This window comes from Heterocephalus glaber, unplaced genomic scaffold (genome assembly GCF_053883595.1).
Source record: "Heterocephalus glaber isolate CG9 unplaced genomic scaffold, H.glaber_assembly_v1.0 deba00001497, whole genome shotgun sequence".
Classification (NCBI taxonomy): domain Eukaryota; kingdom Metazoa; phylum Chordata; class Mammalia; order Rodentia; family Bathyergidae; genus Heterocephalus; species Heterocephalus glaber.
The window spans coordinates 72,424,872-72,449,550 of NW_028258320.1; the positions used below are offsets into that span (position 1 = coordinate 72,424,872).

The 24,679-nt window shown below is 39.1% G+C and overlaps 2 long non-coding RNA genes across 12 annotated transcripts in view; one reads left to right on the forward strand and one right to left on the reverse strand.

Annotated features, from left to right (window-relative positions):
- The window catches only part of LOC147825750 (uncharacterized), a 346,984-nt gene that overhangs the window by 263,304 nt on the left and 59,001 nt on the right, over nucleotides 1-24,679 (forward strand). The window lies entirely within an intron of this gene.
- Nucleotides 16,886-24,679, reverse strand: part of LOC106008861 (uncharacterized) — a 274,246-nt gene continuing 266,452 nt past the window's right edge. For 10 of the 11 annotated variants that reach the window (XR_015440483.1, XR_015440478.1, XR_015440481.1 and 7 more), the window contains one exon: nucleotides 22,096-22,305. This is a non-coding gene — a long non-coding RNA (uncharacterized LOC106008861). Of the gene's footprint in view, nucleotides 22,018-22,095; nucleotides 22,306-24,679 lie in introns of those variants that run through there. The other variant, XR_015440475.1, reaches the window with a different exon arrangement.

A 24,679-nucleotide genomic window follows, 5' to 3' on the forward strand; every position in this document is an offset into this window, starting at 1 on the left:
TAAATTTCTATAAGGTGGAAAACATAGCCAGAAGGCTACAGCTTTATTCCTGATGAGTTATCCAGCTTTATATCCATTAGTAAATTCATTTCAATGCCCCTTTGAGTGAATGATATATAAATTTCTATCGTCTAATCTTCTTTGAATCGCTTTCTTATCCTACTGGTCCCTACATAATTAATAAGTTGAATGGATTTTTAAATTGATATCCTATTTTGTCTGAATCCTACTTTTAGCTTTGGAAAGTTATACTCTGACATCTTCAAGGGAGACTGTAGTAGTTAACTTTGAGTACCAACTTGTTGGACTAATGGATACTTAGAGAACTGGTAAAGTATTATCTCTGGCCATGCTTGCAAGGGTGGTTTCAGGGGAAATGAACTTGTGAATCAGTGAACTCAGTGGAAGGGAGGGATCTGCTCATGTGGCTGAGCCCCTCCAATTGGCCAGGGGGGATAGATGGAATAAAAAGGCAGAGAAAACGTGATGTTTATTCTCTGTTTCCTGGAGCAGCAGCACTTCTCCTGCCATTGGACATCAGAAATCAGGCTCGATGGTCTTTGGATTCTAGGACTTAAATCAGCAGGCTCTCTGGGTCATAGGGGTTTTGGCCTTGGATTGAGAATTGCATGATTGGCTTTCCTGATTCTAGGTCTTCAGAACTCGGGCTGAGCTACACTACCCGCATCCCAGGGTCTCCAGTTTGCAGTCTGCTATGGGACGTCCTGGCTTTCATGATTGCATGATCCAGCTCTCCTAATAAATTCTCTCCCTATTGGTTCTGCATCTCTGGAGAACCATGAGTAATCCAGGCACCACTGAATACAATATGAGTGAGCATGGTGGCAGTTTTCAGGGTAGGTGGAGACCTATGGACCAGCCAATTCCATTGGAGCCAACTATGATATTTCTTTAAGCCAAATAGCCCTGTAGAGTATGTTAACATATAAAATGGGGAAATTACGATAATAGACATACCCACTCATAGAGTGGGCTTGGTGACCAATGAAAGATAAGTGAAATTTTTAGGACAGGAAGCAATGCTCACTAGTAAAATCTAGCTTTCATTATTATTAATGGTGCTATCCTATGAATTAGTTGTTTCTTTGGTTATCAGTAACTGACATTTGACTCCTACCAGCTTTAGCAAAGCAAAGGGAAAAAGAAGGTGGGGGGGATAGTCAGAAAAAGCATCTGAGTCCACAGAAGCAAAGGAAAACCCAAATATTTAATCTAAAAGATCTCTTTTCTCCACATAGGTTAAGATTCAGAGGTGTGAAGGACCCTAAGGTGTCTAAAAATACACGTGACTTGGTTTTGCACCCATACACACTGACTAGGTCAGAGGTTGGGCTCATCTCTTCTATGCAGTGAATCAAAGCAGAGACTATAACTTCCTCCCCACATGCCCAGCATAATGCCTGACACATGCATGCTCATAAAAGTTTATTGACCTCAATTATCAGCCTGTTCATAGGGATAAGTAAATAGGGGGAGCAAAGAAGTCACAATCACCCACAGAGATAATAAGGTATCTTATAGGGTTGCACATCTAGAGGCCGAGTCAAGGCAGGGACCTTGATTGGTAACCTAAAGCGACTTTTCCTCTTCACAGTTATAAAAGAAATAAAGATGGCATTCCAAACACAACTCCAGTGTGCAGAAGTCACTGAAAGTATCCTGTCCTTTTAGTCACTGGAATCTTCCTCTGCTTCTAGGGGAAGCTGGGAGATAAGACCTGTCCCCCTTTACCACCTGGGGGCAGAAAGTAGGCCTGTTTTATTGCATTATAGGAGCTGCCACCTCAATTGCATTGACAAGACGTGGCTGGCTTGTGCATACTTCCTGCTCCCTCTAATCGCTTTACCTCCGTCACCTGGACATTTTATTTGAAATTGATTTTTAAATGTCTGAGTAATTGAGGCACTTGTGTGTGGTTGTCTTTTTGCAACAGAGGTAAGCTGAGGCTGCTTACACCCTCGTTAAAGGTGGATTAGACGTGATTGCATTACTACAGGCCTCAATTTATGCCTAGGGCTCCCAGCACAGAGCAGCTTCTGCCCTTGGCAGACCTGCTCATCTGAAGAACAGGACAGTGGCAGGTTTGCATCTCTTGTGCTGCACCTTCTGTAGATGACCAGCTCTAGCAAGAGGCATTTTCCAGGGCTCCCCATCAGATCCATCTTTGGACATGTATATTTGGACATACAGAAGCCACTAGGCTCTGGTGAAGGAAAAAAAAATGCTTTTCCAGATAGGGGACTCTCGTATGAGTTAATCTTGAAAACGAAGTTTTCAGGTAGGACGTTCTGATGTCTTTCGGTGTGGTTTTATTAACTTGGGCAAGTTCTAGAGCTTCCCTTTTCCTTTTCTTTCCCCCAACATCCCACTCAAGTATGAACCTCAGGACTTGCTCTTTACCAAAACTTCTGGCCTTTAGATTTGATATAGATAAGGCCCACCAGGGGACAAAAGAAACCAAGAGGAAAAGTTGTGATCTGAAAAACATCCTCTGTCCTTCCTGTTCTTAAAAGTAGCTTTACCACTGCCCATGCAGAAAGAATATGCTTTGGAACTTGGAAGTAATGTGGGAACAAAAGCTCTTGTTTTGAAGTCCGAAAGAACTTGGCTTGAATCTCTGCTCAAGTTAGTCAAGGCTGCAGAGTGATAGATAAAATCCTTACTCTCACTTAGGTTTAGTGCCTTCATCTATGAAATGGAGATAACAAAGCCTGCTTCCTAGGATTACATGAAGCTGAGTGGAATAAGGTTTATAAACAGCTGGGCATAAATAAAATAAAAACTCTAGCCTTTTGTTTTGTTTTATTTTGTGCCCTCCACTATGGATCATAACCTCTGAGTTCCATGACAGGAAATAAGCAATATTCTGGAATAAAAAAGAAAGCCAATAAAAGCAGGAATCTGAGAATCAACTTCCTTGCAGTGAATCTACCTGGAGCAGTTCAGTTTTGTCTGTTTTATATATTGTTCTATTTTATATGTCCATTGGAAAAATTTATACTGATTTGAGAAGAAAGATAGCCATTATTACTCTATTAAAAAATTTGCAGGATCCTGAGGTAAAGTAGAACTCTCGTTTCTTATCACACTGCAGTCCCCTCTCAGTACACCAGGTGGCAGAAATTCCTTAACAGGTATATGAATACATTTTACAGACTCTCTGGACTAGTGCATCACTGAAGCTTTTACTACAGAGAAAGCAAGAAGCATATAGATTCAGAAAAGGGCTAAGCCTCTAGGATGTGCCCTAAGTTGTCTCTGACACTGGATTAGTCTCTATTCTAGCACCTTGAGCTTGGCATTGGGTAGGAGTTCAACAAGCACTGGCCATTGACTGGGTCTCCATTCCAAGTAGCTCAGGGTCTGTCCTGATGGCCCATGCCACTTTGCCCAGTCAAGCCTTGACGGTGTATGCCCTGTGTTAAATGTGTGCCCAAAGAACTAGTAGTCAGGAGAAGCTGCTGCAGGACTGAGGTTGCTGGAAGATCCTTGCAGGGGATAGGAACATTGAAATGAGAACCTGGGACAAGCAGAGAAAAAGTGAGGCATTCTTGAGAGAATCCAGAGTAAGAGCAAAAGTGACAGGTAAGAATGTGCAGCGTATGTAAGATGAGAAGAGATGTCCAAGCTGAAGTGAATGAGGTTCAAGGAAATGGTAAAAGCACATCTCCCTGGATGATCCTAGAAAATGCTGAGTCTCTGTCCTTACTTTTCATCAGAGAAATCACGACCACCATTAGGTGCTGCAGAGTCCTCCTCTCCCAGCATTTAACCAGGGATCTTTTCCCCTCTCCCAAAACATAACAGATAAATAGAGCCAAATGGTTGGACCATTGTTTATTGGAACTTAGAATACACCAGAGACATTAATAAACAGTTTGTGAAAACTGGGCTTATTTAGCATAGGTAGCAACTCTATTGACAGATTCACTGTTCTTCATTCAACATGAATTTATTCAGTATTCATTTGTTCTGCACTCTGGAAATATAGCAGAGCATAAAACAACCCAAGTCCCCACACTTGGGGAATTTGTATTTTCAGGGAAGAGGAAGAACAATAAATGAAATAATTAACATTTAATAGGCATTAAGAAATCTGAGATTAAAAAAAAAATCTGAGATAGACTTGTTTGTTTCTTGGAGAAGAAGAGACCTGGATATGGAGCACTTGTGCAAAACGTTCAAGGTTACCAAGAGTCAACAGCAAACCCAGATATGAGTGTCTTCGAATCTTATGATTTTAACTGCTAAGGCTCTGCCCTTCTCATTCTCTTGATAGCCCTGGAAATTTCCCAGCCTTTCCTTTGACTTGTTCCTATTTTTTAATCCACATAACCAGCCAATACCCACTGCACACCTGTGAGGAAAGCCCCAGGCCCTGTGCCTGCCTACAGGATGGCTCTGAGCTGGGCAGATCACACCTCTCCCTGCAGCCCTGAACACCACTTCCCATTTCCTCTTCAGATCAAACCCCGTCACTGCTCCTCCATCTCAGCTCAGCTCCAGGCATTAATTTACAGATTGCTGCTTCTGGGCCAGTATGGTGACTCTGCGACTTAGTGACCCAATTTCATGCAATTTTTTATGCTTCAGTCTCTTATCAGAGCCTTTGAGTATTTCCTCTCTTCTTGCACTTCTTAAAGAAGCATGCCCATATCCCAAAGCAGAAACAAGTGCAGTAGAGCTCACATCTACACAGTGAGGGGCAAAGAGTTCCCACAAAGCAGGCTCAGTCCCAGGAGCTGCTTTCCCAGTTAAGCATCTTTAACAAAAATTCCCCTTGCGGACTTCAGCAGGCAGGAACTAGGGCATGATTCCTCTGAAAGTGAAGAGCCTCCAACCCTGTGATAAAATAAGTGGGGTGTGGTCTGCCTCAAAATTATTCCAAATCATTTATGTAAAGTTTCACTTAGAGAAAAAAGAATTTCATCTCTCTCTTCCTTTCATCTGTAGAAATGCCTCTGAAATAAAATTATTTGGGGGCATACAGGCAGGTGCACATGTATCTATGTGTAGGAAGCAGAGAGTACTTTGTGGTTCCTCTCACTGGTTATCTTCCATTGCTCATTGAAATACGATGTGCATATGGAGGCATCTTCTTCCGCAAGAGAGCCTTCAAAGTGAACAAGAAAGAAAACTCTCTCTCCTCCCTAGCACTCTTCTATGAGGATGGAAGTGGGCTAAGATAGGCAATATTTTTTGGGAAAAAGACTTAGTATGGCCCAATGTACAATAGTCCAAAATCAAATCTCTGCTTTCAAAGACTGATCTCCTGGTAGTAAGAAGCAAGCCTGCAAATTCTGTGGAAAATAACAAAGGCGAGAATTGGGTGAAAAATCTGAAGACAAAAGGGTGTTCACAGGATCTCCCAGAGGACCAGACACACCTGCCTCAGTGTCTGAAGGTGCTCCAAAGATGGACCCAAACTGAACAAATGGTCCCTCAATCCCCTACACACACTTTCAGAGCCATGAAAGTCACCAATTCTGTTTCCTTCAATGACTCTCTGCTACAGATAGAATAAAAGTTCAACTCTGTCTCCCAATCTTCAAAGCTCCCAGGGCAGGATCTGACCTTCCTTCTTCCTTTCTTGACTTCCTTTGCTGAAATGCATCCATTCTCTGTCAGGTAACATGGTCTAAAACTATTTCATGGAGGTCCCAATTCTGTATTCTGTATTACTCACATTTTTATGATTCCTGATATATCTTCTCTCTTCAACTGTCCCCCTTTCCACCTGTGAAAGTTGCACAGGTACACCCTAATCCAACCTCTTCACACCAGCTAGAACCGAAGATGAAATCCTTCCTAATCTACCCTAGTCTGAGGACCCCTGGTTGTGACTCTGCAGCATTTAGCAAAGTCTGCCCTCTGTGGCTGTGGTTGTGTCTGGGTCTCACCTCCAAACTGCTAACTCCCAAAGGACAAGCACATATTTTACTCATCTTAGCATCTCCTGTACTCATAGCTCATTTCTCACTTTAGGGATGCTCAACTGACATTCACTTACATGAATTCCATAGGTCAAGGACAACCCCAAATTGGTAGCAATGCAAGGGAAATAGTGACCAAATGTCCAACAATGAGAGGGTGGATGATAAATAGCCCTATAGTAATGCAGTGGTGAAAATAACAGCTAAAGTTGTATGTAGTGATTTAGATGAATCATATATTAATTTTTTTAAAGCCCCAAAAGATTATGTACAGCCTAGCATCCTTTAATAAATTTAAAATGAATTAAATAAAAGACGTGTTAATGTTTGCATACAGTTTTAATAGAACAAGAAAGAAAGGAAAACAAAATTTAGATTGGAGAAAGCAGGGTTGGTAGGAGACACTGTATGCTTAGATGTCAGTTATTGATGAGGTTCAAGCTTTTATTTTTCACAATAGATTTGTGCGTAATTATTAAAATTTTAAATTAAATACTAAAATAAAGTGAGCCAGGCATTAACCAGTGATGTGAATCTGTCATGATCCACAGATCTAATTAATCTAATTATGTGCACTGGAAATCTATCTAAACAAGAATAATGAAGAAAAAATAAACTCTTGGCATTTACTACACTGTGATCATTTGGAGTGGAAACCCTCCTAGCCATCTGTGGAATATCTTTTCATTTTGTTCTTAGGGACAAGGGAAGAACTGGTGTGGTTCTTTCAAATTTTTCTCCAAAATAATCTTTACTGATACCCCTCATCTTGCATACACATATATCATTCCTTTACTCCAGATGTGCACACTCAATGAGCTGTGTGAGTGAGCACAGGATTCCCAATAAGAGCCATGATATTACCTGAACTATCCAGAACTACACTAATGCATTTATTCATTCAGCAGTCATTTGTACATCAAACATTGTGCTACATACTGCATAGACAGTCATCTTCGAAACTAACATGAATCCTTTCCTTCTAGAGCTCAGAGATCAGTAGAAAAGACAATGCATGTAGAAACACATGTCGTGACTATATAATCATATTCTATGAAAAGCTTAGTGGAGAAGAACAGAGTTGAGTGCCAAGGGTAAACAGCAAGAACACCATCTTTTTTGCTTATCTGAAGTAGTGCTGTTAAGAGGTCTTGTTGCTTGTCTGAAGCAATGCTTTTAAGAGAGGATAAGCATTGCAATGCCAATCTGACATTGCTGGAGAGGCTGCAATTCACCATCCATGCCTGGAATGGATGTACCTGTAGTTTAAGGAGTGTACATCAGTAAAAACTTAGCTGAGGTGTTGTTTGTGATGAGCAGGTAGAGCTCTCTCTCCCTTCAGTCTGGCTCGTGAGCCTGACGTTCTCGATCTCCAACATTCTTATTCTGCTCCATGTAGTTAGGGGCAAGAGAGGAAGGAAGGATAAGATTCTGGGTACAGGGGTGTGTCAGAGGAAGGAGTCTAGATTTATTACTCATTTGGTGGAGGAATTATAACAGGGTTTTAAAGAAGAAAGTTAGGTGTTCTTTACATTCTTAAAATGGTCACCTTGGCTATTGTATGAAAAATAAAGTGAACAGGGGCAGAAGTAAAAGTAGAAAGACCAATTAGGAGCACAGACTCCTTATCAAGGATGAGGACATCTGAGACTACAGTGGAATATGTACTGGGGGAAAGGATGAGGTTGCGGTAGATTTTAGGGACAGAATTAGTAAGACCTTCTGAAAGACTGAAGCTAAGGCTTGAGGGGGAAAAGAGGAATTAAAGGTGTTCCTAATTTATCACCTTAAGAAGCTGGACGATTTATGGTACCATTTACTAAAACTTAAAAGACTTCAATAAAAGCAAGATCATATGGAGAAGGGAAATGGAAAAGTTTTGTTGTACTTTTGAAAAAGTTGAGAGAATCATTAGACATTTAAGTGGAAATTCAGGGAAAAGATAAAAAATTTTACTTGGGAATTTTGGAAGAAACCAGGGATAGAGACACAGATTTGGGAGTTAACTACGCAGGTGGCACTTAAAGTCATGCACCTAAATAAGATTAGCTAAGGAGACAGAGCAGACAGGAAGCCTAAGACAGACATCTCAGGAACACCAGTATTTGGAGGAGAAGGCAGAAAATAATGGAGAAGGAGCCATCCTTGAGGTAAAAGAAAGTATAGGAAAACATAGATCCCAGAAACCCAATGAATAGACAATTTCAAGTAGAGTAGACAATTGTCAAACAATGCTGAGAAATGAGGTGAGGTGAAGAAGGAAATATGCCAATTGGTTGTATTACCACAAACATCATGGGATTGTGTTGTCTTACTTACTTTTCTCATTGCTGAGACAAAATACCGGACAACCAAAGTTAAAGGAAAAAAGTTTTATTTGGCTCACAGTTTGTAGAGGTTTCAGTCCACAGTCAGCTGGCTCAAAGTCAGGGTAGCATGGCAGAGAAGCATCACAGAGGTGAAATAGTCCATGCAAGCAAGCAGGCAGGAGCACATTAGCTCTCTTTCTGTCCCTTATGTTTGTCACTTACCCCCTTAATCCTAGCCAGAATTATGCCAAACCAATCAGTGGACTGATTTAGTAATCACACAGCCTTGATCCCAGGACCACACATTCTACACATTCTAGATCCAGCCACCTGTGAAAAAGCCACCTATGACTGCATGAAGTTTTGGGGGGACATCTAGACACAAGCCATAACATTCCATCCCTGGCCCCTCCCAAAGATTCATGCACACCCCTTTATGCAAAAGGCATTTAGTCCATCTCCAAGAGTTGCCAGAGTCCAGCAGTTTCACCATTGCTGAAAAGTCTGCTCTGAGATTTAAGGCAAACTCTTAGCTGCAAGCCCCTGTACAAACGAAAAGAAAGTTAAACACTTCCAACATTGAATGGCACAAGATAGGCATTTCCATTCCAAAAGGTCCAAACAGGGGGATAGAAAGGAATAGGAACAAAGCAAGTCCAAAATCCAGCAGGACAAACATTAAGTCCTGTAGTTGCATGTCCAGCCATCCCAGGCAATCTGGCAAGATGTGAGCTCCAAAGGGCTTGGGTGGCTCTGCCACTGGGTCACTGCCAGTGGTTGTGGCTCCCATGGCTTCTCTCTGGGGCTGGGGCTGCTCCCTCCTTGTGGTTTTCCTCAGACAGTCCACATTCCTGGCTTATGTAGTGTTCCAGGGTCTCCACTGCACCTTCAGCTTCACACTCACAGCTTCACACACTGGCCTCTCAGGGGCACCTAAAGCCAGCACCGTGTGGATGATGCCAAGTTCTGCTGTTAGCTGGACCAGTAGCCAGGCTTCCTTCTCTTTTGGCACTAGAGGTTGAGTGTCTGGATCACTGAGCACTCTGAACCAAATTGCAAGGAACAAAATCTCTAGGACAATGCCATTTTGGAACATGGTTCTCTGGGGTTCTCTTCTCAAAGCAAAACCTTTGCTGGTCTTATAGTGTCCTCAGGCCATCTCTTCTGTTGTCTTCTTCTGAAATATTTGGCTTTTTCTTAGTAGTCTTTTCAGTGACCAATTTCTTCTCTGTTCCATCTTTGCAAGGAGGAACTTTACTGGAGCTTCTTTTCTGGCCAAACTCCAGCATTTTGAATCTTTGCTCTTGATTCTAACATAAATCTGGCTAAAAGCCCCAACAGTAGCCATCCCACCACCTCAACATTAGGCTGTCTTGAAATTTCTTCTGCAAGATTAGTCTGCTTCCCTTAATCTTAGTCTCAGGAAAAGTCTCTAGACACAAGAAAAATACAGACAAACTTTCTGCCAAGCCATAAAACACATCAATGAGTCTTCTGAGCTCTGAACCAGAACCTCCCATCAAATACAGCCTAAGGCATTCCAGGGCTGCTTTTTCAGCTGGCATCCCTGAACCTTTCCAAAATTTCCCATAAGCCAGTTCCAAAGGCTCCTGAACCACATGGTCAGGCATAGTCACAGCAACAACCCCACTCCTTGTACCAAATTCTGTCTTAATTACTTTTTCCATTGCTGAAGTAAAATACCTGACACCCAAAGTTAAAGAAGGAAAAGTTTATTTGGCTCAGTTTGTAGAGATTTTAGTCCATAGTCAGCTGACTCCAAGGCAGGGTGGCATAGCAGAGCAGCATCACAGAGGAAAAATAATCTGCAGCAAGCAGGCAGGTGAGAGCACATTAGTCCTCTTTCTGTCCCTTATATTTTATACAGGTTACCTGCACGAGGGTAAGTGTAGCATTCACACCCTTAATGCTAGCCAGAACTATGTGAAACCAATCAGTGAACTGATTTAGTAATCACACACCCTTGATCCCAGCACCATACACTTTAGATCAAGCACTTCTGAAAAGCACCCCCCCCATGGCTGCATGAGGCTTTAGGGGACATCTAGACACAAGCCATAACATGTGTTAACATGGGCATCATGGAGTTGTCTACCTGGGATGGGAGCCCCAAGCTGAGGGGATTCAGGATAGAAGAGCCATTGGGAGAGTGGAGCTCTCTTAGGAATTATATAAGGTGGGCCATTTTACAAACTTGTATCTTTAACAAATCCATGACAAAGAAAAACACATAACATGTTCCAGATTAAAAGACACATAAGTTATATAAGCAAGTGCTATATATATGAACATTATATGGATTGTTGATCAACTAACCAATATAAAAAGAAATTTTGGGGATAACTGAATAAATGTGAATCTAAACCAGATAATGATATTAAGGAATTTTTGTTAATTTTGTTAGGTGTGAAAACATTATATGATTATGTAAGAAAATGCACTTATTTTTAAGAGATGAACTAAATATTAGGGAGTAAAATGTCCTAACTAATATTTACATTAAAGTGATAAAGCAAAACCTTTCAAATGATAGAAATATGACCCAAATTAATAATTTTTAAATCTATATGATGAGTCCATGGAGACCCATTGTGCAGTTTCACTTTTACGTGAGTTTGGAAATTTTCATAATAAAAGTTATGAAACAGGTGTACTGTGCAAACGGACAGAGAAATAGGGTAGAAGCTGGAGGAAAATTTAGATTAAAGGAAATTTTAAGTGGGTTTTTAAAAAGAAACTCTAGAACATGTCTATATGACAATGATCCAGGCAAGAGGGAGAAATTATTGACATAGGAAATACAGGGAACAGATATGACTGAAAGCTCCAAAGGAAACCCCAAAGAACTTGATGAAGCCCAAGGCATGAGCTGACGTCTGAGCTTTCGGGGCGGGGTGGGGGGAGAGGGAGAGAGGGAGAGAGGGAGAGGAGAAGAGAGAGAGAGAACACAGGTCAATGAATCAGCAACTGGGTGGTGGGAAAGAAGGTGCAGTCCAGTCCTTCAGGTTGATTCTGCTTTCTTGGTGAAAAGTTACTAGATGAGTGATGGCCTATGATGACTTGGAAAGTGGAAGAGGAAGGCTGTTGTGTGAAACAGGTAACTTAGAAAGGGGGAATGTATGGTTGGATCACCAGGTGGTGTTAAGGGTCTTTTGGGGATGCTGGTTGTGATTTCAAGGGAGATGAGTCAGCACTCTTGGTGGTTTTCTCCAGTAGCATCCCGTTGCTCAGGTAAAAGCATGACACTGGTTGTCGGTTCTAACTAGATTGGAGTTGTGATACATATGTACATGCATATAGAATTGAAATGCTTGAAGGAATAGATTATACCCTATCGTTATTGTTTGTGAAAGGATCAATGAACTGAGAGAGGCTAAGGAACTTGTACACTTCTTCACTGGCTTAGTGCTGACATCTGAAGCCTGGCCATCCGTGTTCAAGCCCACTAAAAATGCAGCCTCATTTCCAGTTCTTGAAGCAAGTATTAAGAGGTGGGTGAGCTATAATGCCAGGAGATGTTGGTCAGAAAATAACATGCTTGGAATAGGGAGAGTAAGAATTTGAACATGAGAAGATGAGGTGGACTAGAGAAACCATCACTTGAGATGATCAGACCAAGTGAATTAGAGGTACAGGAGTTGAATGAAAGATCATGACAGATACTGAGGCCTTCAGGGTGGTGACTAGAATAGGGGAACAGATTTCTTTACTGTAGGATTTCTGAAAGAGCATTACACATGCGAACTTATTTTATAACATGGTAAAAAGGAAACGCATGTGGTGTATTTCCCGTATTTATTCACCACGATATCTCTTCTCAGAATACATATATTCTCAGAATACTATATATATATATATTCATTCTGAGACTCCTAATATATCCCCAGGAATCTGGTCCAAGAAACATTGCAGAGAAACAAGCTCCAGAGCAAAGCCCAAGTCCTGTTCCCTCCCACTCCATTCCTAACACTCATACAATCAACCCTGGCCTCCCTCAAAACTAACCAACAAACACTAATGAAAATATTTGTGCCCCACTGAAGCACAAGCATATGCCATTACAAACACTGAAAGTTTCCATCTTCCTTCAGCCAAACAGCTCCAAATGCACAAATGAACCACCTTTCTGATTGCCAGAAACTTCTCAGCTGCAGACTGCTCTCTCCAAACAAAGAGGTCTGCTTTTGGGGCTTCAGAGTTTGAGATGAGATGAATAATTTTCTAGCTAAATATCTGACCTTTCCTCTTGCTGAAACCAAAATGAATACTTGATTTTTGAAGATTCAGCCACCATCAGTCATTTACAGTTATGGAACTCTGTGCTTCCTTGTGCATAGAGATCTGGGCCCAGTTCAAATAAACAAAAAGGTGACCCTCACTTTCCCCCCTGTAGCCTCTGCTAATGGAAACCTTTTAAGCTGAACTTTTTATTGGCTATTTGTTACTGTCACTTGCCATTGTCTGTCCCTAAGATGATAGGTTTGTCACTAAATCCACTTCTCCTTAAGCCTTGCTGGGAATTGAATTGACATTCAAGTACACAGTATAATTCCAGCCGTGATCCCATGCCCAGATTAACTTCATCATTTCAAAACAATATATGAGTGGTAAAAGTCAAATCCAAAGAAGAGAGGATGAAAATTTGCATTGCTAGGAATCAGAGCATCCCCAACTTGCCTTCCCATTGTCATCCCATCACTTCACCAAGTACGATGTTACCACTTCCACAGTTTCTTGAGACATCAGGTTGGCTATCTTTATATTATATGAATTATATGTTACATTGAAATTTCTACAATATAATTGTTTCTCTCTTATGTTTCCACCAAAAGAGGAGCCATGGAAAAATTCCAATAAAAAACCATTATACTGCATTTCACAGCTTATTGCTACAAATGCTCATTAATAATTTACAGTAACTAAACTCAAAACCACTGATTTCTTCACACTTTTTCTAATGCTATAGAAGAAAATCAGCATTTAAAACATGTAAAAGAAAATCTATGTATCCATCTACCTATCTTGTTAACAGTTACTAAGAGTGTATCCAGAAACTATACTGAACACAGAATTAAGCTCAGTGCTCTTAATGAATTCTGTTATGGTTGTGTTTAGATGTGGCCCCAAAGGTTTGGGAGATTATAGGAAGGGCTTTTTCAGAAGTGGCTGGATCTAGAGTGTGTGACTCTGGGATTGATTCGTGGTGCATTAGGCTCAAGGGCACTAGGATTAAGGCTGTGAGTGCTGCCCGCCTTAAGTAACATGGATAAGATATAAGGGATAGAAAGAGCTGTGGTCATCCCTTATGCTTTTACTATCTTTACTGGCAGTGAACTCTTTTTCTGCTTTGCGATGCCCCTCTACCATGTGCCACTCTGCCTTGGAGCCAATCAACTATGTATGTATGTATGCTTAAACCTCTACAAACTGTAAGGCACATAAACCTTTCCTCCCTTAACTTGTGGTTGTCGGGTATTTTGTCTCAGCAAGGAGAAAAATAACTGAGACAAATTCTGATGTCATTGTGAGATGGACTTAGAATTGTCAAAAAAGATGTGTGGAATGAAGATCTATTTCTGTTCCTCACTAGGGAATTTTCAATTCAGTGAGCTTTGACCATGATTAAGATATAAAACATCTCCGTCATCTTAGAACATTCTTTAGGATTTCTTTCCGGTCAATGCCCACCCTCATTTAAAAGTTCTGCTCTGAATTCTATTATTGTTTTTTTGGCCTGCTATTTTTCCTGTTATTTGCTTTATGAAAAGGAAAGAATACATACTTTCTCTTAGTGTCTTCAGCTCATCATGATTTTTTGGAACTTCATCTGTTTTGTTGTTTAGCTTTTATATTTAAGCCCATCATCCATTTTGAGTTAATCTCTTTATAAACTGCTCTGAATGATTGAAGTTCAACCCTGACACACACACACACACACACACACACACACACACACAAATAAAATCTTCTTTCTATATAGAAATATGGTAGTGCCTTTGTTGAAGGTCGACTGACCGTATGTATTGATTAGTTCTGGACTCTCTTCTATGTCCCACTCATCTTAATGCGTATATTTGCCCAATTATTTATTATTATATTTGGTGTCACACTGCTTTGATTACTATAGATATGTAGCAAGTCTTGAAATCAGGGAATGGAGGCCCTCCAACTTGTTCTTTCTGGAAATCATTTTGGCTTCTCTAGATCTTTTGTAACACCTAACAATTTTTAGAATCAGCTTGCCACTTTACCAAAAAGAGTGAATGAAATTGTTATTGTGATTTTGTTGAATCTAGACGTCAATTTGTAAAGAATTTACAGCTAAACAATATTTTATCACACAATTCATGGACATGATGCATCTCTCCTTTTATTGAGATCTTCTTGAATTTCTCTCAGCAATGTTTAAGTGTTTAATATTTTTATATATATTTGTATATTTTATTATAAATACAATTTTAAAAGTTTTTACTCTTTTGTCAATACATACAATGCAGCTGACTTTTGTGTTTTCTTGTGACTGTATCAAATTCTCTTTTTTACTCACATAGCTGTTTTATCAGATTACTGAGTATTCCCTACTTACACATTTACTTTATCTGTCAGTTAGGGCAGTTTTACTTCTTTCTAATCTCTGCTTTGAGCCATCTAAGATCCCCAATCTAATGTTGAATAGAGGTGGTAAAAGTGAACACCTTTCTCTTATTTCCAGGCTTAGGAAGAAATCATTCAATATTTCACCATTTTTGTATAGTGTTTGTAAACTTTTCATAGATGACCTAAATCAAGTTGATTTTGACCTTTTTTTCTTTTTTCTTCTGTACCAGGGATTGAACTTGGGACCTTGTGCTGATTTTGATCTCTTGATACATTGTATTTTCATTACTATTAAATTTAAAATATTTTCTTCTTAGGACTTTAACACATGGGTTAGTTAGAAGTGGGTCATTTACTTTGCAGGTATTTTTCTAAATATTACATTGTTATAAGTTAACTCTGTTGAGGCGAGATACCATATTTTAAAGGATTTTTATCTTTCAAAAATTATGGAGGCTTAATTTATGCCTGAGTATACGGTCAGTGTGAACATTATATGTGCATTATAAAGATTATGTTTTCTACAGTTGTTGAGTGTAACTATGTAAATCTCTTGAATCAAGTCAGTTTATGCAATTATTTAGAATTCTCTAAATAAATGTACCCTTTATTTTACTTGTTTTATTAACTATGGGAACACTTGTAAGAGGACAGTGTTTAAAATCTCCAAGTGTATATGCTCAGCATGGTGGTGCAAACCTGTAGTTTCAGCAACCCAGTAGGCTGAGGCAGGAGGATGGCAAGTTATCCACATCCTGGACAAATTATCAACCTAGTGAGACCCTATCTCAAATTTTAAAAAATAAAAAAGCCTGGGAATATAGCTTAATGTTAAGGCCCTGGGCTCAATCTCCAGTACTTCAAAGAGAAAAAAAATCTCCAACTATAATATTAAATTCATTTATTTCTCCTTTGAGTTTTACGTCCATGAATTTTGTTGTTCTGTTATTTAAAAATTATTATGTCTTCCTGGTGAATTGGACCTTTAATTATTATGAAGTGTACAGTTTCATCTATTGTTCTATAGTAACTTACTGTCTTGACAGCTACTTGATCAAACCATCATCTAGCCTTGCCTACTGTCTTATATTTACTTTTGGCCCAGTATAGATTTTCTCATTAATTATCTTTCAATTTACCTGTGTATTTATATTTAAAATATGTTTAGAATAACTAGACCTTATTCCGAAAATGTGGTTTGCTAATGTACACTGTAGATCTGGGGTTTGTTTTTTATTTAGCCTACCAATCTCTATGTTTTAATTAAAATCATTACCCCACATGCAATAAGTGCAGTGCTGGATATCATTCTATTAAAATCTTTTAACTAGGTTTTTATCCAATGTGTTTGTTGTTCCTCTGAGTTTATCCTACCATTTTTTTCCTTTATCTAGTATTTTTAATGATCCATTTGGTAGCTATAGTTTTCAAAAACTATTGTATTACCCTTACTACATTGGGGTTTATTTTCATGTTTATTTAGAATTTATACTTTGCCTCCTTATACATCAGACCAGACAGTTCTCATTTTTTTCTTCCCAATTTTCATTTTATATTATAAAATAATATAATCATATTTTTCCCAACTCCACAGTCTTTTTGCTATTTTTATATTATTTTTATTTGTGAATACGTTATGAATCTCAAGTTAGTATCTTCCTTAAAAGAGTCAGACATTTTTTGAGAAAATTCTAAGGAAACTACAGCCATACATTTATCTAATTATTTAATAATTCTAGTGTTCTTTCCTTCTTGCATATCTAAGCGGTATCAAATCCCTTCATCCTGAAGAATATCTTTTAGCATTTCTCACGATTCAGGTCTGGTAGTGATAAATTCTCTCAGCTTTAATTTTTGCCAAAAAAAATTTCATTGTGTTATCTTAGATTATAAGGGATATTTTTACTGAACACAGAATCTAAGATGTCAAGATTTTTTTTCAGTATTTAAAAGTGTAATTTTTCATACATTAGTTTTTCTTATATTAATTTTTTCATTCCTCCTTGGTGCCTTATCCTATAGAACTAGCTTTTAGTTGATCCAATGCTGATCCCTGCCTTCTTTGCCCGGTGGAAAGCTGTGCTGTGCTGGACTCCACCTCTTTAGGTTGAGCTCAGAAAATTGTACCCAGGCAGAAAACTGGATGGCCATGGGGATCAACCTGTAGGGGTCCCTTATCTCAGGGATTATAGTGTTCCCTGCTTGTTGTTCAAGGCCTGAAAATGGTTACCTTATAACTTTGTTCTATTTGGTTCACTTGTTTTTGTAGGAAGACTTATCTGGTATCATAGCCAAGTGGAAGTTCCATCCATCGTGTGTGTGTGTCTGTGTGCGTGTGTGTGTGTGCATGTGTATTAAAGCAGAGTGAGTCTGGAGAAAGTATTCTGAACAAACATAGCTAGGCATTTGCTATCTCCTTCAAATTATTTTGGTATAAATTTAACAAGGCATAAGACAAAAAGGTGAAAGTGTTCTTATCATGGGAATAAATGGAAAATTAAGCATTTTGGGCTTGAACTTTCAGTGAGACATTGTTTCTATATTCATATGCCTCATCATCTGGGGCAAGATTGTCTATAAGTGACTCATTTTCTTCATTATTCAGTCTTCCCTAGAAATTCTAGCATTCTGTCCTTCTAAGCAGGCCAGACACTTGCCATTTCTATAATTTTTCTTCTAGGTTTTCAGTAGCATTTTCTTTCTTTGGTGATTCAGGCTTCTCTTTCTTGAGGTCAGTGTTCCTTCCCAAACTTTAAACCCAGAATGCCGTGGAAGAAAGGATGAGTTCCATTTTTTTTGAACATTTAGTTTGAATAGGAAACAACCAATGTTCTTGAAATGTCTTTTCAGAACATAAGAGAACAGCCAACATTCTTGACTGACAGGAGTTTCTTCTACTGGGTGTGCATGTGTGTGTGTGTGTGCGCGTGCATGCGTGCACAGACTCCCAGAGCATTGTTGCAAATATCTCAGGTCCTTTAGGAAGATTTCAGGTAGGAGCTAACTACACTGACAGCCAACTACTCATCAGCACCCAGTAGAGGGAAAGCCAGCAAAAGACAAGAGGCGCTGGATACATCCATCAGGCCAGATGGTCAAACTGGAACGCTAAGCCACTTGAACACTCTGTGTTATTTTATTGGCCATTAAGCAAAGTGAAATTTTGCAGTAATATTTAACAACATGTTTTTTCTCCCTCATTTGAAACCACCAGGCCTGAAATCTGTCAAGTGAAATTTCAATTCAGAGTGAAGTCTGGGCTCCAGGAAATGTCACTAAGGGTTTTGAGGCAGCTGTCACTGTCACTGCAGTTTTAAGAGAGCAAGATTAGAGAATTCAAGGAGGGTTCCTGGCCTGATCAGATGAGTTAAAATACATGTGAAAGGACTTTTAGTAATTGACTTTTTCTTTTACTTTATCTCCAAAAATGAGACCATGGAAGTTTTCTCGCAACCAGCCGTACCAAAGTTATTTAAATAGAATTCAGTATAAGCCTTCCTACAGCTTAGGACCGAATCAAAGGTAAGAACTCACTCCCACCTCTTGGAGCTGCAACAGCTCACTGCATGCACCAGACTCACAATCCTGGGACCTGAGTTCTATTTCCTGGATCCCCCTAAAGTCTCTCACTTCTCAGCATAGAGAGCACTCGTGGTCTTGTGTTCTTTTCATGTTAATGTTCTCAAAAGGACTGTTCCCAGGAGGATGCCATGAACTGGCTACAAAAGTGCTGGGGAAGGCCAAGAGGCCTCCTAGGATCTGAATATCATTAATACTTTCCATTGCTCCCTGTGCAGCATGTTTTGATCTTTCTTTCCTCCAGCACTGCTGTTTCTCTGCTGCTGCTTCTCCTCTCCAGAAGTGCAGGGGTCTTTAGCTTGCATCTCAGTTGCTTTCTTCATCAAAGCGAATCCTTCATCATCTGTAAGTGGCTTGGGGTCCTAACTTGGGGTGGTTTTCTACTCAGTATGAAAAACTGGTAAATTTTATTTTTCACACTTCTAATGTATTGAGTTGGCAATTTGAAGCTCTACCCTGAGACCAAGAGACTCCAAGTGTCAAATTGTCAAATGAAAGAACTTTTCTTGAAGCTTCGCCTAGTTCTTTCTCAAAAACCATGCAGCATGACTCAGTCAGAATTTGGAGTCTGGCTGGCATCCTACATGGGCACATCACTCTCAGCCTATTCTCTGCCACCTCGTTTTTATCAATAGAATTCTGGATTGAAGAGAGGGTTCAAAAATGAATACCTAACTATAAATTTTAGGTGCCATATTCAAATGAGAAACCTGATTATTCATGCTGTTGCCACTTTCTCTGGCTGCATTAAAGTTTGGGTTAAGTAAGCATTCTAAGGCCAGCTAGCCAGGGACACGAGCCAGGGTCATCAAGCTGGGTGAGATGAGCCACTGCCCGCTGGGAGTCCACACAGAATTCAATGGGGTGGTCCAGTTAGAATCCTCATCTGTTTTTATAGGTCCTTTTGCCTCTGTAAGAATCAAGACTCTTCAGGCAGGAAAGCCCTCTGCTAGACCACGTTCTGTTCATGCTGCCAGGTGCTTCAGACCACCCCAGCTTCTTCCCAGGAGCTCCATGCCTAAACACATCTGCCACATCAGTCTCTCAGGTCTGGGATCATTTGTTCTAATTCCATTTTCAGTACAAAGCAAAATGGAACTTGTCCTTGCCAGCCAATATTCTCCTGGCATGATGCCAAGGGATCACACTATGCGAAAGCAGGAAATTATCTGTGTTCTGTGGACAGAGAAGCCAGCAAAGAATGCTTTGAGTTATCTGAGGATGTTGCAGGCCCTTTGACTAAGGAACAAGATGTATCTTAAGAACTATAGTCTTAGCCAAAAACTAGTGCTAGACATGGATGAATGTGGAAGTGAATTTCTCATGAAGTTCATGAGCCTTAAGCCTCGAGGCTCTCACATCCTGGCTCTGGAAGGGGTCCTAGCAATGTCCCTTGGTCACTCGGTATTCTTCCCTGTCAAATGGGCTACCCAAATTACATGTGAAGAATATTCTTCTGCTTCTACAAACCTAAACTTATATATGTTTAAAAAGAAATCAATAAGAGATAGTCTCTTTCCTTTAGTAGCTTAATTTTGGCAACTGAAAAAAAACCCTCAAAATTCAACAAAACAAAGGGGACCCCAAATATAAGGCATTTTTCCCACTGATACCAATTTTTGGTGAATTTTAATTTATAAATGCTTAGAGATATAGTTAAATTGACAGTATTTGATTTCTTAAGTTAAGCAGACTTTTTAAATTAAATGTTATTTAATAAATTGATCTGGAGGACTGGGGATTTAGTTCATTGGCACTGAGCCTGCCTGGCAAGTGCAAGGTCCTGAGTTCGATCCCCAGTACCCTCCCAAAAAATTGATCTGGAAATATTACTTTTTATACAGTCACATTTCGTGGAACAATTTCATTCAAACTTTTCATATGCAAGTTTGACATCAGTGACTCAGTCATCACTGAACACTTTTTTGAATCTAACAAACTTTCCTTGCACAACGGATTCACTGCTGACTAACTTGTTTCACCTAGAGAAGTTTTTGATTCCGTGCATAATTTTATCAGTGGAAATTTTATTTCCTGCCACCAGAATCTGCTAGCATAATATAAGAATATGGTTTTCAGGCCTAGGATTTAGCTCAGTGGTTCAGCTGCCTGCCTCGCAAATGCAAGGTCCCGAGTTCGATCCCCGGTACCAAAAAATAAAAAAATAAAAAATAAAGAATATGTTTTTCATTTATCCTATAGATCTATATTTGAGATTTTGACAACTTATAATAACTATGTATCTTTTAAAGATGACTTTTTAAAATGTTTATAATGATATCCACCATCTGTAATTTTGAGGTCTTTCCTTTTAGGAATATTCACTAAATCTGTGTTGGATTTCTACCTCTATCAGATGAATTTTATAAATATCTAGCATTGATTAAGAGAGACTTCACAGTATCATCAAGCCTAAGTTCACCCCTCAGAGATTCTAACAGTCTGGTAATACAGCCTGGGCAGTGGAATTTTTTAAAGTTCTTCTCTAGGTGATCCTATGGTGCAGCAAGGTTGAGATCCATTGTCTTTTCCAGTTAATCTTTTATCATTCAAAATAAGACAAGTAGGAGAAGGGTATATATCTTAACACACAAGACGTATGTACATGCATTAAAGATATTACATATATTTAACAAGTATTACTATATGCGTATTATTTATACAACCACTTATTTAATACAAAGAATGTTCCCCACTTTAAAATCTATACTTGCTCATTAGATAAGCTTTAGAAAAGATCAGATTTTCTGTCATATTTGAGAAGTCAAAGGAAAAAGGGACTCCAGTATGACTTCAGGGGAGACCAATATTAGTGAATTCATCTGGATACAGACTAAAGATTCTTACAAGGAGAGGTGTCAGGAGAGGTAGGCGTTCCAGTTGAAGGAAATTATAATGTAACACCCAAAGTCCTTCATAGTGTGGTCCATTTAAGATGCCACTGAGAAGTCCTTTAAAACAATAAATGTTTTCTTATAAATATCGTTATATGTCTGAGTACTGGAGATGATCAGCTCTTCACAATCTTATCTCATGAGATTAGCATAGAAGTTTAAACCAATGGCAAGAATTGATCATAGAATCACCAAGTATGCTATTTACTGCTTTACCCATGACATAAATGCAATTTTCTGTCTGAACAGATCTGAGCTCATGTGTCATGTCTTCCTTCAGCTGTTGGGGTATTTGATATTCTTCTCTTTTTTTCTGCCCTGTTGTTTTGACTTGTAAGACCAGTTGGTAGAAAGTTGATAAAAGCAAGTATTGCTTCTAAATATCTTAGCAGAAAAAAATTACATCAAGCATAGTCACTCCTAATCTGACAGCAGATGTTCCTGGTTGAAATTCATTTTTTTAAAAAGAAAAAAGAAAGAAAACAAATGCTACATAAATGTCCATGTATTGATTTTCTTGATAAGGGGTAGAGACAAGATATGAAATAAGGATAAAAGTGGATATTGGTCATGATGAATCTTGAGTTCCAATCCAGTTGGCTTCATTAGTGAAAAACACAATAAAAGGATCAGGATTCAAACTTCCAAGAGGTGAGAGAAAGCCTGTAACAGAAAAATAATATCTGTAAAGCATTTTTCATTTTTTAAACTCTTTATTCAATCTTACATGATATTTTTGTTTGTGAAACAATCACTCACGTATTATTGTCATTTCTGGGGAAACGTGGAGGTCATAGAAGTTGAATGGCTTTCCCAAAATCATGAAGCAGGAAAAGACCTAATTCTCTCAGTTCTGAATTCTGTGCTTTTCTACTACCCAAAGTAGATCCCTAAAGTTCACATTTTGTATGTACCAGTAGTGCTAATTTAATGGATATCCAGAAAGGTCACCTGTCAGAACAATGAGAAAATGTAGGAAAAGATTATTGTCAATAAAGAGTGGGGGTTTTTTTTCTTTATTTTAAAAAGTATGTATAGTTATAAAAGAAATTTCAAAAATTTTGGAAGACAAAAACTCAAATCACTATGGTTCTATTAACAATATATTCTCCCTCAACTTTTTTGTATATCCATTAATCTTTTATTTTTGATTTACAATTGTTATTCTCTAATGTGGAATGATGAGTGATTTCACTTTTATGATACCTTAAGCCTTTCTCTTTGTTTTTACATAGACTTCATGAGTATTTCATAGATCTCTAATAGCTTTCTTTATGACATGTCCCTCATATTCCAGATATGGTGCTATAGTCTTCACTAGATAACACAAAGACCTTATTAACTGAGAGATTTTATCTGCGTTTTATCATAAAAAAATAAACAGAAGAGAAATGTTCCTGCTGGCCATGTAAATTAGAAGTATAGAGATGTGGAATTCACTCTATGGGGTCTATTAACCAACCTTTTCTTTGCTACATAATTTATATAATCAAGTAGATGTCTCCTACTCTATTCAAACATTCACATAGTTGGCTATTTGTTTTTGATATTGCCTATTACAAATAACAATAAGAAAAAATATTTTAGGACTGTTCATATTTTCCCAGTGTTTTTCTAGTTTAAGTCTCATAAATGTAATTCAAATTCAAACAATTTGGTATGACTTAAATGCTGGTCTCTATCTTCAACCCCCAAAGCATCGTTTTCTTGAAAAAATAATATCCACTTATCTTTTCAGCTGAGTCAGAATACCTACCCCACAGTGCTTTTACCCACAGTAAAGCTTAGGTTAATATTTCCTTACTTTTCACCTTCTGTTAAACTACAAGTGGAAAATACTAAAATTTATTTTAAAAGAAAATAGTCAACCACAGTTTGGAAGATCTAAGTTGTCAGTGCTTGACTTTCCCTCCCACATTAACTTTCATTTCTTATGCTTCAGATTTTTTTTTCTGTGTTTCTCAACACAGCAGACAAAAGTTGTTTACTAGTCTACTATCTGCAAGGCTTTATGATTGATACAATTTGGGGGCAATCAGACATGCTGAGCACCCTCCTAGTCTGTAAAAGCTTCAGGTTTACTTGACACAGAAGAAGAAAACTAACAAAACAATTTTCTGGTGAATTTTTAGTGTTCAGAAAGTGGGGAGATCTGATGATCCTCATTCCCATATTGCTCTCCGCTCTCCTTCTCAAGGACAAATGTTCTCTCCTTCCCTTCCTCCTTCCAAAACACCTCAGATGTTATTTAATAATGAGAAAGCAGGTGTCAAATTTTAACATATACACACATTTTCTTTAATTAGGGGAGGCAGACATCCTTGGAAATTTCTATTCATCATATATGTAAAGATCCTGGAAAACTCTTTAGTATAATAGATGCTATTCACCGTAAGAGGTTATTACAGTAAGTTCAGAAGATTTCCTTAGCGGAATGTAGCCTTTAAGAAGTACAGATTATGCCAAATTCCACTGCAAAGTGTCTATTAGACCACAGGAGAAAAGAGGTTGCTTGCGGGAGGGTTTTCTGACTGTGGTCATTACCAAAAGCAAAGACACTAAGTGGGGCCATTATGGTGATTTAGCAACCCAGGACAGCCTCGGAAAAATAAGCACCTGTGCTTTTGTAAAGGGAAGGTTTCCTGCACCTGAAATGGCAGCTGAAAAAAAGAGGAATTACTTGAATGCAAACTGCTATGCGTGATTTTGCCACCATTTGAATGGTGCTAGGATTGAGAGGAGGCGCAAGCCGCTGAATAAAACAGGGAAGCCAAGGAGAGAGCCCAGGATCTGCAGCTGTACCGCGGGAAGACTGTGTAGAACAGGTTTCAGAGTCAGAGCTGGCGGCGAGACCCGGGGAGGGAAGATGCCTGGGGTTCCAGACCTGGAGAGGAGGAGATGGAGACCAGAGCTGAGAACCGAGAACAGCGGTGCCCAGCACTGTCTGCAAAAGGCTTCTCTCCACCTCATTCCCTAGTCTGCAAGTTTTTACTTATCCTTCAAGCATCACAAACCTTACATCTCTCTTTCTCAAAGAAGCATTTGCTGACCACCACCATGCATGTGGACACGCGGGAGCACACACACACACACACACACACACACACACACACACACACACAAGACAGATTTGCTTCCCTGTGTGTTACTCGGAGGATGCTCTACTTTGACAGCAATCTCAGTACATATTTTTGTTTGTCTGACATCCCCTCTAGACTGCAAGGCCGTGAGGGCCAGAATGTCAGGGGCTGCTTTAGCTCTGGGTTTAACCCCGGGCCTCTCACACAAAGCCCAAAGCCTTCAGAAACTTTAGATAAAAAGCACT